Below are 11,636 nucleotides of genomic sequence, written 5' to 3' on the forward strand. Positions count from 1 at the left end.
CCCCCCATAAGGTCTCCCACACCCATAGTCCCCCCAGCAATTGCCCTACACCTACCCACAAATAACCCACATCCCTCTACACATACCCACCCACCTTCCCCCACGTTTCTTCCCACCCCCTTCCTGCAAACACCACACCCCCCCATCACACACCCATCATGTATGAAGAAAACCAAAAGTACACATCAACACATACAGGTATTTAGAATTTATTTTATCATGATGATAGAGACTGTGTGTGTGTGTGTGTGTGTGTGTGTGTGTGTGTGTGTGTGTGTGTGGTGATCTTTCGTTTTAACTGTGGAAAAACATGGATTTGGGGTATTTTAAAAAATGGATTTGGGATGCTGCTGCAGCAGTCCAGCTGGCAGAAGGGATAGTGCCCCCAGGTACCAAGTGGCCGGGCCCCAGAAGCTACAGAGAGCGAGTAGCCCCAAGTTGCTTGCCAGGGCAGCTTTTTGTACAGATGGGGCCAGGACAGGGCAGCTTTTCATAGTGCTGGGGACAGCACAGGTGCTGGCCCCAGGCTCTAGCTCCCCCTGGCTGCAGATCCAGGAGGAGCCAGGCAGGGTTATTTTGCCCCAAGTGGCACAACTTGCTCTACAACAAAGTGCGTGTCCGAGCATATGTGCCAAGGCAAAAAGCCCCGGCTCAGATTTGCACCACTTCTATTTGAGCTGCTACAAGTGAACATGCTTGCATGTATGGATGCACCCATTGAGTTCATCTGCTTTTTTGCATGTCTGTAAACATTTCTAGGATCTGCCCCTTAACTATATTTGTGAAATACTGTGGAAGGGCATAAATCACATTAATAAAGACCAGGGAAATTTCCTGGTCCAGGACCAGGGAAATTTCTTTCAACAGTTACAAACTGAAAACTAGCATTGAGACTTGCAATAGTGTTAGGAAAATATACTAGGACAGTGACAAAAGCAAAAACATAAGACCTTACTTAGAGGTCAAAGAAAAGTTATTTGCTTTAAAGAACTAAAATTTTGGAAGGCTAGTCTCTATAACAAAGAGTTGAACTGTGCGCCAACAGTGGTTGCACAAGTCTACCAACTAACATACTGTGAGCCAGATTTCCATAGGTGACTGTCACTTTGGCTCCAGTTAAATCAAAATGAAGCTATGTTGATTTACACAAGGAGAGGACTAGGCTAAAACACTGTACCAGGAACAACAACATTCATGGTAAAGCTCAAATGGCTTCCCTCCAAACTATTAAAAGCACCACTACATGCATCACCTTGGGTGTTTGTGTTAAAGGTTTTTACCCAATTTAAGTGATGCATGTGTTTTAAATTTAAATTGTCTGAAAATGTAAAGAATATTCATCACAAGAACATCAAAAATCAGATAACCCGCACATGTTGTTTCATCCTGCTTCCTATTTCAGTGATGTACAAATGAGATAAAGGTAGTAATCACATGTTCAAGAGTGTGTGACTATGTATATATATAAGCACACTGACTACCTACACAGACAGACGAGACTGAATACAACACAAGTTACAGTACGTTACAAATAAATTTCTCAAATACAGTACATTTAAAATGTACTCATACATATTCTTGATATGTTTTATTCTTGGGATATATAGCCATTTCGTTCCTCTGGAGATAACACAATACTCAGAACATAAACTCGTTACAAATTATAGAATTCATGAAATGATTTGCATACTTAAAAAGAGCACTTTTAATGCTACGGTAAGTTATTTTCAGTATTTTTCTTAACAATTCTTTTTGATATAATTTTTAAACTTGAAAATGATGGGTTTCTATCATTTTTTTTTAGAATAGAAGCTTTGCAACACCATCAAACGTGACGGTAAGCAGTAACATCTACTACTATGCTATTATACTATATGGTTATAAATGTACTGATGGGTTTACAAAACATATGAAAAAGAATCTCCCAACATATTCATAGATTATGCATTACAAGGGATTGCTTAGCTAATGCAGACTAGACTAGACAATCACATCAAACCTGCTCAGAAAAAAGGGCCAAAGACTTTTCTAAGTTCATTCTTGATTAGAAAACTGAGACTATTGCAGCTACATCATGGAAAGAATAGAAATTACAAGAATGGCTAGGAAAAACATTTTATACTCTGTGTAATTTATGGCATTTATTTTGATGATTACCTGAAGTACCAATAAAACAAATGTCATTTTTATATGCTGTTAAAGAAGACTTAGAATTTGAATGTTGCAGGTTTGAGTACTAGCAGGACATGACACTAACTATGGGAAATACCTAGAAAGTCAAATTAATTTCATCAGTTCCATGAATCCATTTATAAGGGGGGGCTTCTGTTCTCATCTTGTTCTACATAAGGGTCATATGAAAATGAGAAAAGGGAGAAAACGACAGATTTTAAATCAGGAAAATGGGGAGAGCTCCTTTCTGCATAATTCAACCATGTCAAAGAAAAGACTTGCTTGACTTCAATGCTATACAATTTATAACTGCAACAAACTAGAAAAGAGATTCCCATCAAGTCTTTTGTTACAGAATTCAGGTTTGATTTACAAATTGAGTGTTTAGGACATTTCAGACAGAATGACAATCAGATAGGAAAAAAGGATCTAAGTCTGTGCTAAAAATAATTAACGTGTTTAGTAGGATTTGACTGGTAATTATTAAAAAAAAGAAAACGAAGTCAAGTTGTAATCAAATATTGTATAATGCTACTATAAAATATCCACTTATTTATCTCAGGATCTGAAGTGTGCATCTAAAACCACACAGACATTTATTCAGGAACTGTCCAAAACAAACATGTGCCTGGAGATGGTGCAAAAAGCTCTGAGATGTCTGAGGAAGGACTGCCCACGCTTGCAGGTAGGTTTTATTTTTTATTACTTATTCAACTTTAATCTTGTATGCTTTCCTGCACAGCTATCAGTTACTCCACTTGCTCTTCTCTTTATTGCTCTGTTTACTTCAAACAAGGGCCAGCAACATATGGCCCATGGCCCGGATCCAGCATATCAGGTGACTGCATCTGGCCAGCAGCACAGTAGTGAAAGTAGGAGTGAAGGGGGAACAAGCACTGATGGAGAGGGAGTCCCTCCAGGTTGTCTTCCACCTGCATCCCCCCTTCACTGCCCTGCTCCAGTTTTTCGGCAGTGCCACCTGCTGCCACCCCAACTCTCCTTGCTCTTTCTCTTGCACACCCCCTTACTGCAGGTCTTGCTGCCAGTTCTCAATAGGAATCATCATGAAGCAAAAAGGGCAGCAGCAGCATCAGTAGGAGGCATGAAGCAGCCCTCAACACAGAGCAGAGAGAGCATGGGCAGCAGCAGGTGGCTCCGAGCAGCACTGGCTGGCTCACAAGCAGTGGCCTGCCTGGAGAGCCAGCTGCCTTATTTTGGCTGCTGCTCCTTAAAGGTTGCTGACTCCTGACTTAGTAAATTCTTCCCCAAAGAACATGCCTTTTGAAAGCACAAGTGGCCAAGTCTTGAGAATTGCTCATTGTATGTCACTTCCATTGATAGCCAGTGATGGAATGAGTAGGACCATGAAGCCCTAAAGTCACTGGAAATACTACAAAAAGGGTGTAGACAAATTGGAAAGTGTCCAGTGGAGGGCAGTGAAAATGGTTTGGGGTCTGGGGCACATGACTTGTGAGGAGAGGCTGAGAGAACTGGGCTTATTTAGTCTGCAGAAGAGAAGACTGAGGGAGGATTTAATAGCAGCCTTCAACTACCTGAAGGGGGGCTTCGAAAGAGGATGGAGCTGGACTGTTCTCTGTGGTGGCAGATGACAGAACAAGGAGCAACTGTCTCAAGTTGCAGCAAGAGAGGTTTAGGATAGATATGAGGAAAAATTCTCTCATTAGGAGAGTAGTAAAACACTGGAACAGGTTACTTAGAGAGGTGGTAGAAACTCCATCCTTGGAGGTTTTCAAGACCCGGCTAGACAAAGCCTTGGCTGAGAAGATATAGTTGGGGATGATCCTGTTTGAGCAGGGAATTGGACCAGATGACCTCCTGAGGTCCTTTCCAACCCTAATTTTCTATGATTCTATGAAACTGCCTGATTAAGAAACAACTGGCTGCCCAACAGAGATAAAGGGAGGAAAATGTTCACGAAAGATTTCTCTCCAATTGCTCATCAATGAACAGGGTAGGCTGGGAGCACAAAACCATGGGAAACCCAAGGAGAAAGGAGATGTTCACACGTGGAGGGCTCCTATCAACACGGCTTTTGAGGAACAAGTGTTTTTTTCTTCTCCTCCTTTTGGCGGGCTGGAGAGAGGATAGAACTGTTCATTCAAAGTTCTGAGAACAGAAAAAAATATCCCCAAAGCAAGCAGGAATTGCGAAAATGTTATCTTCAGTGAAGGTTTTAACTCTAGTGCACAGATTTGTATCCTGACAGTCTACTACTTATCCTGTCCATTCAAACCTGCAACTGAGCTGATGGTCTCATTGAGTAAATCTCTTAGTCACAAAGAAATTTCACAGTGTGCACTGGAGAAACACTGCAAAATAATCTGAAAAAGGAACTAGTGCTTTATTGGTTTATAATGGCTGAGGGTCATGGTAGGACACTCTAAGATGAATTTTCAGGCGGCAGAGCCCGTGTCCTGTGGGATATGGAACATGTATTTTGGTTTCTCTGATTTGCATCCAGTAGCCAACAACCTCCCTGGTGGAAGAAACACCTACAGAGGGAAGGTGGAGGCAGGATGGGAGGGGTCAGCACAGGGCTATGCAAATTAAAGGTTAATTAGCAGATAGGCTCATATTAACATTTGTAGAATTAATATGAATCCACCTAGAGTGATATGGGACATTACCCTGGGTTAATGCTTGGTACTGATCATTTGACCTGAGTGATGTAATATATGTAATATTTGAATGGAAACTGGCTTATAGCTTTTGTATCAATAGCTGACACTGTTCTCTTTCTCACCCCTCAACTTAGATTGGCACCAATGAGGCCAGCTGCAAAAACATGGCAAGAAATTTTGACTCTTTTAAAGAAAAATTTATCACCTTCTTGAAATACATCCAGACTGACCATTTATGTAACAAGACCCAGGACTATGACAGAAATGGCTTCTCAGCTGATCACTGTCACTGCGGCGCTCAAGAAATACTGCAAAATGATGGCTCTGCAAGAAAAGAATCTTATTTGCAACTGGGGAACTGGGGTGAGAAGGGGGAGGGGAAGAAAAATACCAAAACCTTTTTGTAGACTCCTTGCCTGTACTGAGTGTTATGCTTACAAAGAGATACAGACAGCTCATCAACCGCAATTAAAATGTTGATATTAAAAACGGAGGCAGAGTGGGTGAGGTTTATTATTATCACTGGAAGTTACATGGAGTTGTGCATCATGACAAGATATGCAAGAATACAGGGGCTGTGCAGAAAAAGCATAAGTCATATACGTAGCGGGACACATTCGGGGGAGATCAGCTGGGCTTGCAGTGGCACAGACACCCCACTTCAGTTGACCATGCCACAGCAGCAGCAGCCAGGAACATTTTTAAGACCTGGAAACGAGTCAGAACCCATCTTTCTCCCCTTCTCCCTTGCCCATCACTACGACTGTCTCCAGTTGTCTTGGGGGTGGGAGCTGGAGGGACCTTCAGAGACACTCTTGGCCACTCCAGCCTGGCTCTGCACAGAGCTGGGGCAGCAATAGCAGCAGGAGGCAGGTTCCTCCTCCCTGCCAGCGTGAGAGCAGGCAGAGCTGTCTTTAATTAAGCCTGGCTCCACCAGCAGCCTAGCAGGAGCATGGCAGAAGCATATCTGGGGCCTTCTCCCACCCCTGCCCCTTGGACAGCTGGGGGCAGCGGCAGGCAGGGGAAGGGTGGCAGGAAGGGGAAGGGGAGGGAATGTGCCACTGAGCGTGGAAAGGGAGGGTTGGGCAAGGGGAGATGTTTCCCTGCTTGAGGGACAATTGCAGCCTGCTCTTGTGTATGTGGGCGTGGAGGGGAGCAGGGGTTTGCCACCCCTAAGGTGCAGGTCACTTCTGCACCCCACTTCACAAAGTCCTGGATTTGCCTATGGACACATGTATACTAGAAATGGGAGGTGACCATAGGATTTATAGGCCACAGCCTGTCCCACTTATTAGCTGTCTAACTCAACCATTCAAATCCTATTCTACCTTCCTTGGGTCCCTGATAAAACTTTAATGCTAAGAGGGTGTTCTTGCTTCCCCCTTGTTACATTTTATGACTTAGTGCTAATGTGCATCATCTTGGCTTCAAAGGCTCTTCAGGGACTCTAACATGGTGAAGTGGGATCACATGTAGCACCTGGCCCTGCAACACTATTTCAGCAACTCATTTAAGTACCGGATTTACTTGCATACCACAGACCTTTTCCCCCCAGAAAATCAGTCCTCGCCATTGGAGCGTGCGTCTTAAGCAACAAAGCCAATTTTTGCACCAGAATTGAAGTACAGGGGGTACTATAATGGCTGCAAAGGGATGCTGCCAGGGCTGGCCTTCTTTCCTAGACAGGAAGGGAAGGGCAGAGTGCAATCTGCAGGCATCATAATTAGTTTTAACCCTTTCACGGTTACTGCCAAATTGGCAATTCAGCAGCAACTCTGAAACGGTTAGAAGTGGAGTCTTTTCTCAGCAGGGAAAGTCAGGATTCAGTCACTTGGTCAGGATCCCCCATGGTCAGGATCCAGCCATGACTCTCTCTCTCTCTTCTGCTTTTTCAAAACAAGATGGGTGGCTTTTATGGTCATGTGTGATATGCAAGAAATATATGGTCTATCATTAACTTCTAACATATGAGTAGACAAGGGAGTGGTCACCAACCAGTAGATCTCAATCCACTGGTAGATCTCGGAGCTTCTTGGAGTTGATCCAAGGCTGGCGGGGGCTGAGTGTTCACATGCATGCACAAGTGTACCCCAACCCAGCAGGTCAGTCTGTGAGAGACAGTGCTGTGGAGGCAGGAGCAGGAGTAAGTTGAGTGGGGCCCCAGCTGAGTGGGACTTACCTGCTGGAGAGACGCACCCCCAAATACATTTTTTCTCCCCCTGCTTCGATCTTCTCCCCTCACTTCCTGCCCCACAGACTTACCACTGGGTGGGGAGTGACAGCAGTGCATGGTACATCTTGGGTTGCTTTTAAATGCCAAAGGTGATCTCCTACTTAAAAAGGTTGGAGAGCACTGCACTAGACAATTCAAATGTTCTGCTGAACCAGGGCCTTCATAGTCAACAGTCAGTAGTTTTCACTTGTTGTAATTTAATTACTCCCATGGACACTGACCTTCCAGGCATAGTGCATGCTCAGTGCTCATATAGCTTTAGTGAGGGCCAGGCTGATAATAAGATACTTCTGGAGGAAGGGTATTGGATTACATTTTCAAAGCTGACCTGACATCCACATCCAACTGAAGTGAGTCCTGACTTAATCCATTAATCACAGGGATTATTATATGCCATCTAGTACTGAAACCAGTGCCTTTTAAAGTATTTTAATTCAAATATTCAAAATCAACATGTATCACTTTAAATTGTGATGTGATCTCAACTAATATTTCCATCACTACATGTTTTGCAGTAGATTGAACTAAAGATTTTACTGGGGAGGGGGAAGGTTGTTTTGAAGTTCCTTGCCTTTTTTGGTGCCCAAAGAGTATTGACCAGGGTGAGGGTCAAATCTAGCCAGATATTTGTCCTTTAAAAAGATATTTTTCACGCCTTAGATAATTTTCCATGCCTAACCTAGCACAGTGATTTCTACCTGTGTAAAATGAATGCCAAACAGGTGCTGATAATAGTAATAGTTTATATCTCTGTTTTGCAACACAGCAAGCCATTAAGAAACAGGTTTACAAAATGACTACTAGGACATGAGCTACTGGTAAAGAACGTCTTTGGCTACTACAACCGTTACACTGCACTTACAGTATGTAATTTTAAGAATTCAAAATCACTAATAGCAAGTCCAACACTGACAAAAGGCAAAGATTGATTTGAGGGATGAGGAAGTCTTGTCCACAGCTGGGGCAACGCTGCATTGCCTTTCAGTCCAGGTTAAACTATGCAACCACCTGCACATGAACTCCACAAGCTGCTAGAATTCGTTGTGTCCCAGTCAACCCATTCAAGAGACCTAGATACAAATTGTGATCTTACTGAAACAAACAGCTAGGAGTCAAACATAAGCAGAGGGTTTCTGAATAAACCCACTCCCTTGTCTCTTTGTCCCAGGGAAGGACTCCCTATCCATGGGGGAACTAGCTAAGGGAGAGGCCCAAGAAAGGGCATAAGCAATGCAGCACTTAACTTTTAGGTGTCAGTCTGCTGGAAGCCACAACACTGAGCCAAGTACCTTGATTCCTTACACAACGTACAGGGGGAAATGGGCACCTTGCCTTGTGCCACAAATTGGGAGGGAATGACTCTAGCCCAGTGGGTAGAGCAGCTCCCTGAATAGGGCAAACTTGGGTTCCAGTGTCTGCACCACTGAATGGTGAAGCAATTTACATCGAGTCTGCTACTTTGGAGCTCCTGATGGGGCAAAGCAAGACGTTGGTGCCTACATTTAATCTAAAAAAAAGACTGAGGCACTGACCACAGAACTTAGGTTCAATTTAGATGCTTGACATCAGTTCATTCAGCGGGCTCCTCTGCTCTAGAGCCCTACCAAGTTCTAGCTCTCCTCAGACATTTTTGCCAATACAATTTCCTAGGCATGTAGAATTCATGCACTCAAAACTGACACTATTTTGGCAGAACTAATCAGCTCAGCATCTAGTTCACATGGCCCCAGAACCCCTGCACCAATCTCCTTGACAGCTGGCAGGCTTCATGGCCGCAGCAGGGGCCACCATCCCTGCAGCTTTCACCCTGCTGCACCTTAACACACACAGTGTCACCCATGTCATGAGTTTTGCTTGTCCACACCTTGAGGTGCAGTTCCCCCCCAAACCCCTGCAATGATCTGCTTGAAACTTGGCAGGCTTTGTGGCCTCAGCAGGGGCCACCACCCCTGCAGCTTTCAGCCCCCTGTGGTGTAACACATACACGTGACATGAGTTTTGCTTTCAAGAATTTGGGGTGCGGTTCCCCCAGAAGCCCTGCACCGATCTTCTTGAAACTTGGAAGACTTCATGCTCTCAGCAGAGACTACGGTCCCTACAAATTTCATCCAACTCAGACACAAAACCACAAAGGTATAGATATTTCACTGATTCCCCATTATACCCTAGGGCCGGATCTCCAAGGTGGCTCCAAAGCTTTTCCGATGCACTTCAGAAGCTCCGAAACACTTTGGAAAGCCTAAAGAAGCCAGCGCTTCGATACGGACATGCTGCTACAGATGCCAAGGCGTCTGAAGCTTCTCCGGATCTGAAGCATTGTCCAAAGCCTCACACCACCCTAAAATGTGGCCACTATATTATGTTAGCTACCTGTGATTTTGTCCTGGTGTTAGTACTCTGTCCTAAGCCTCTGAAATCTTTAGAAGAATGATTCACCCGAATATTCAGTTTAAGGTGAAACCAGTGAACATCATTAAAGCTTTTTCTGAAATCCTCAATTTCCTTTGTTACAGTTTGTTGGGAGCCAGATTCCAAACCCAATACACACATTGTCTAGTTAAACTGTAGCTTTAGGGTGCACCTGTCATTATTACTGAACGAATGATAGGTACAACATTCAGACTAAAATTAATCAAAGCAAATTGTCATTATACAGGATAAAATATCTAGCGGAAGTTATACAGCGAGGAAGCCATTCAACTAATATAAATACTTTCCATAAAATGTTGTGGTCCTATATTCTGGTTTATCAAAATTTGAGGGCAAAAATAATCCTTATATTTGAAGGTTATTTGGTTGAAATGTGCACATCTGATTTGAAGACCCAGTTAAAGAGTATCTTTTAATGAAGTTTGTTCTATGCAGAAATATTCAATATTTTATTTCTGCTTTCTTGTTATGAGGAATCAACAGAACCTTTCACTTGGGGTTTAGCTGATTTCATTTGATAGGCTATTACCCCTTCACCCTCATGTAATGACAAAGGCAAATATAAAAGAGGCAATCATTTTTTCTTCCAATGCTCTGTACAGATTGGAAGATAGACTGAATTTAAGAATAACAGCTGCAGCCTATCCCCCACTCTGCTCAATTAATCTGATGTGCAAAAGAAACATTAAACAAGTATAGCTTTTTTAGACACAATGCCTGAATTTTACAAGAAAGCTTTCACTGTCAAAAAAAATTATCTGGCATTTACTTAATTTAATAACTGAGTAAACTAATATAGAAGTACCAGTATTCACATTACCAGTTATGATGGGGTTTGAAATGAAAGGTTACAACTTCTCTGCTCATCGCACAGCCTATGCTGACAAGATTTCCAGTTTATCAATATTAAGTGAAATATTCCTAAATGAAGAAGATGCATGTAAGCCTATCTGAAAAATTATTGTGATTTGGCTGATTTAAGTCAGAATGTCCCAAATTATGAATCACTGGGATTGTTCAGGTTTCTTTTGCTAAGGCCACAGAAAAAGAAAAAATATTCACAGTTAAACTACATATACTCCCACAAGAACTTGGCCTGTGTTCCCCGGGAGTTTGCAAAACTTTGTGTCTTTGACACAAAAGGGGACGACTAAGAAATAACTGTAAGAATCAAAGCTCATAGTTTAATGCTAGGTTTTAAGTGTTATTGGTTGCTCGTCTTTTATAAATCGAATGCAGACCTCATAGTCCAGAGAAGATACTTTGTACTTCAAAGACCCAACACCGTCCACATTGATCTTGGTCCATGTCATCAATTTGGTCCATATTTAATTTTTTGCTGAAATTATGTGATGCAATTGCCCATGCTCTCCATATGTTATAAGAGTGACAGCAACTATAACGCAGTCACAGAAGTCTGTCTTTCTACACACATATACATCAAAATGTCCAACAATTCAGTCCAATGTATTTACAACCACATCAAATACTGGGAAAAACTTACTGCTCGTTTCAGTTCATAAAAGAGTAACTAATTCTAGATAGTTAGTATAAACACTGAACCAATGCCCAGCACACACACAATCTTTAGTAAAAGAGGATGAAACAAGATGAGAACAGCTTCTCCCAATGTTACTACATAATTAAAAAATGAGGAAACAATTTTAAAAAATGTCTGATCTCTCCCACAGTTACTCTAAGCCACACAGGCCACTCCTGACACCTACATATTATGCTCTGAAAATTAATTAGTTCTGAAAGTGAGGGACCTTCAAGGAAAGAGATTTACCAGCAGACCTCCCTCCTTAAACCATAGAGGCTCCATGTTGAATGTCTGCTGATGCAGTCTGCCACAGTTTTACTTGGAAAGGGCAGAGGCATCCCAGATCTTTTAGGACTCCACTACTCAAAACTGAACACATTAAACTCCATCTGTAAAGTAACAAACTGCTATTCCAGATTATGGAGAGATGTAATATGATCCCATCATGGTACCATTTAACAAGCAGGCATCTACTTTCTTCATTAGTTTCAAGGTGCAAATATCACCGAAGACATTCACTATAAGTATTCAATATTGAAACCAAGCTGGTGTCATTTGTTCCTACTCACCACCCAGGGCTGATGTGTCCATGACAGAACCAGTTTACAAACCCTAT

Source organism: Gavialis gangeticus, unplaced genomic scaffold (assembly GCF_001723915.1).
Source record: "Gavialis gangeticus isolate Ggan-Ray unplaced genomic scaffold, GavGan_comp1, whole genome shotgun sequence".
NCBI classification, from domain to species: Eukaryota; Metazoa; Chordata; order Crocodylia; family Gavialidae; genus Gavialis; species Gavialis gangeticus.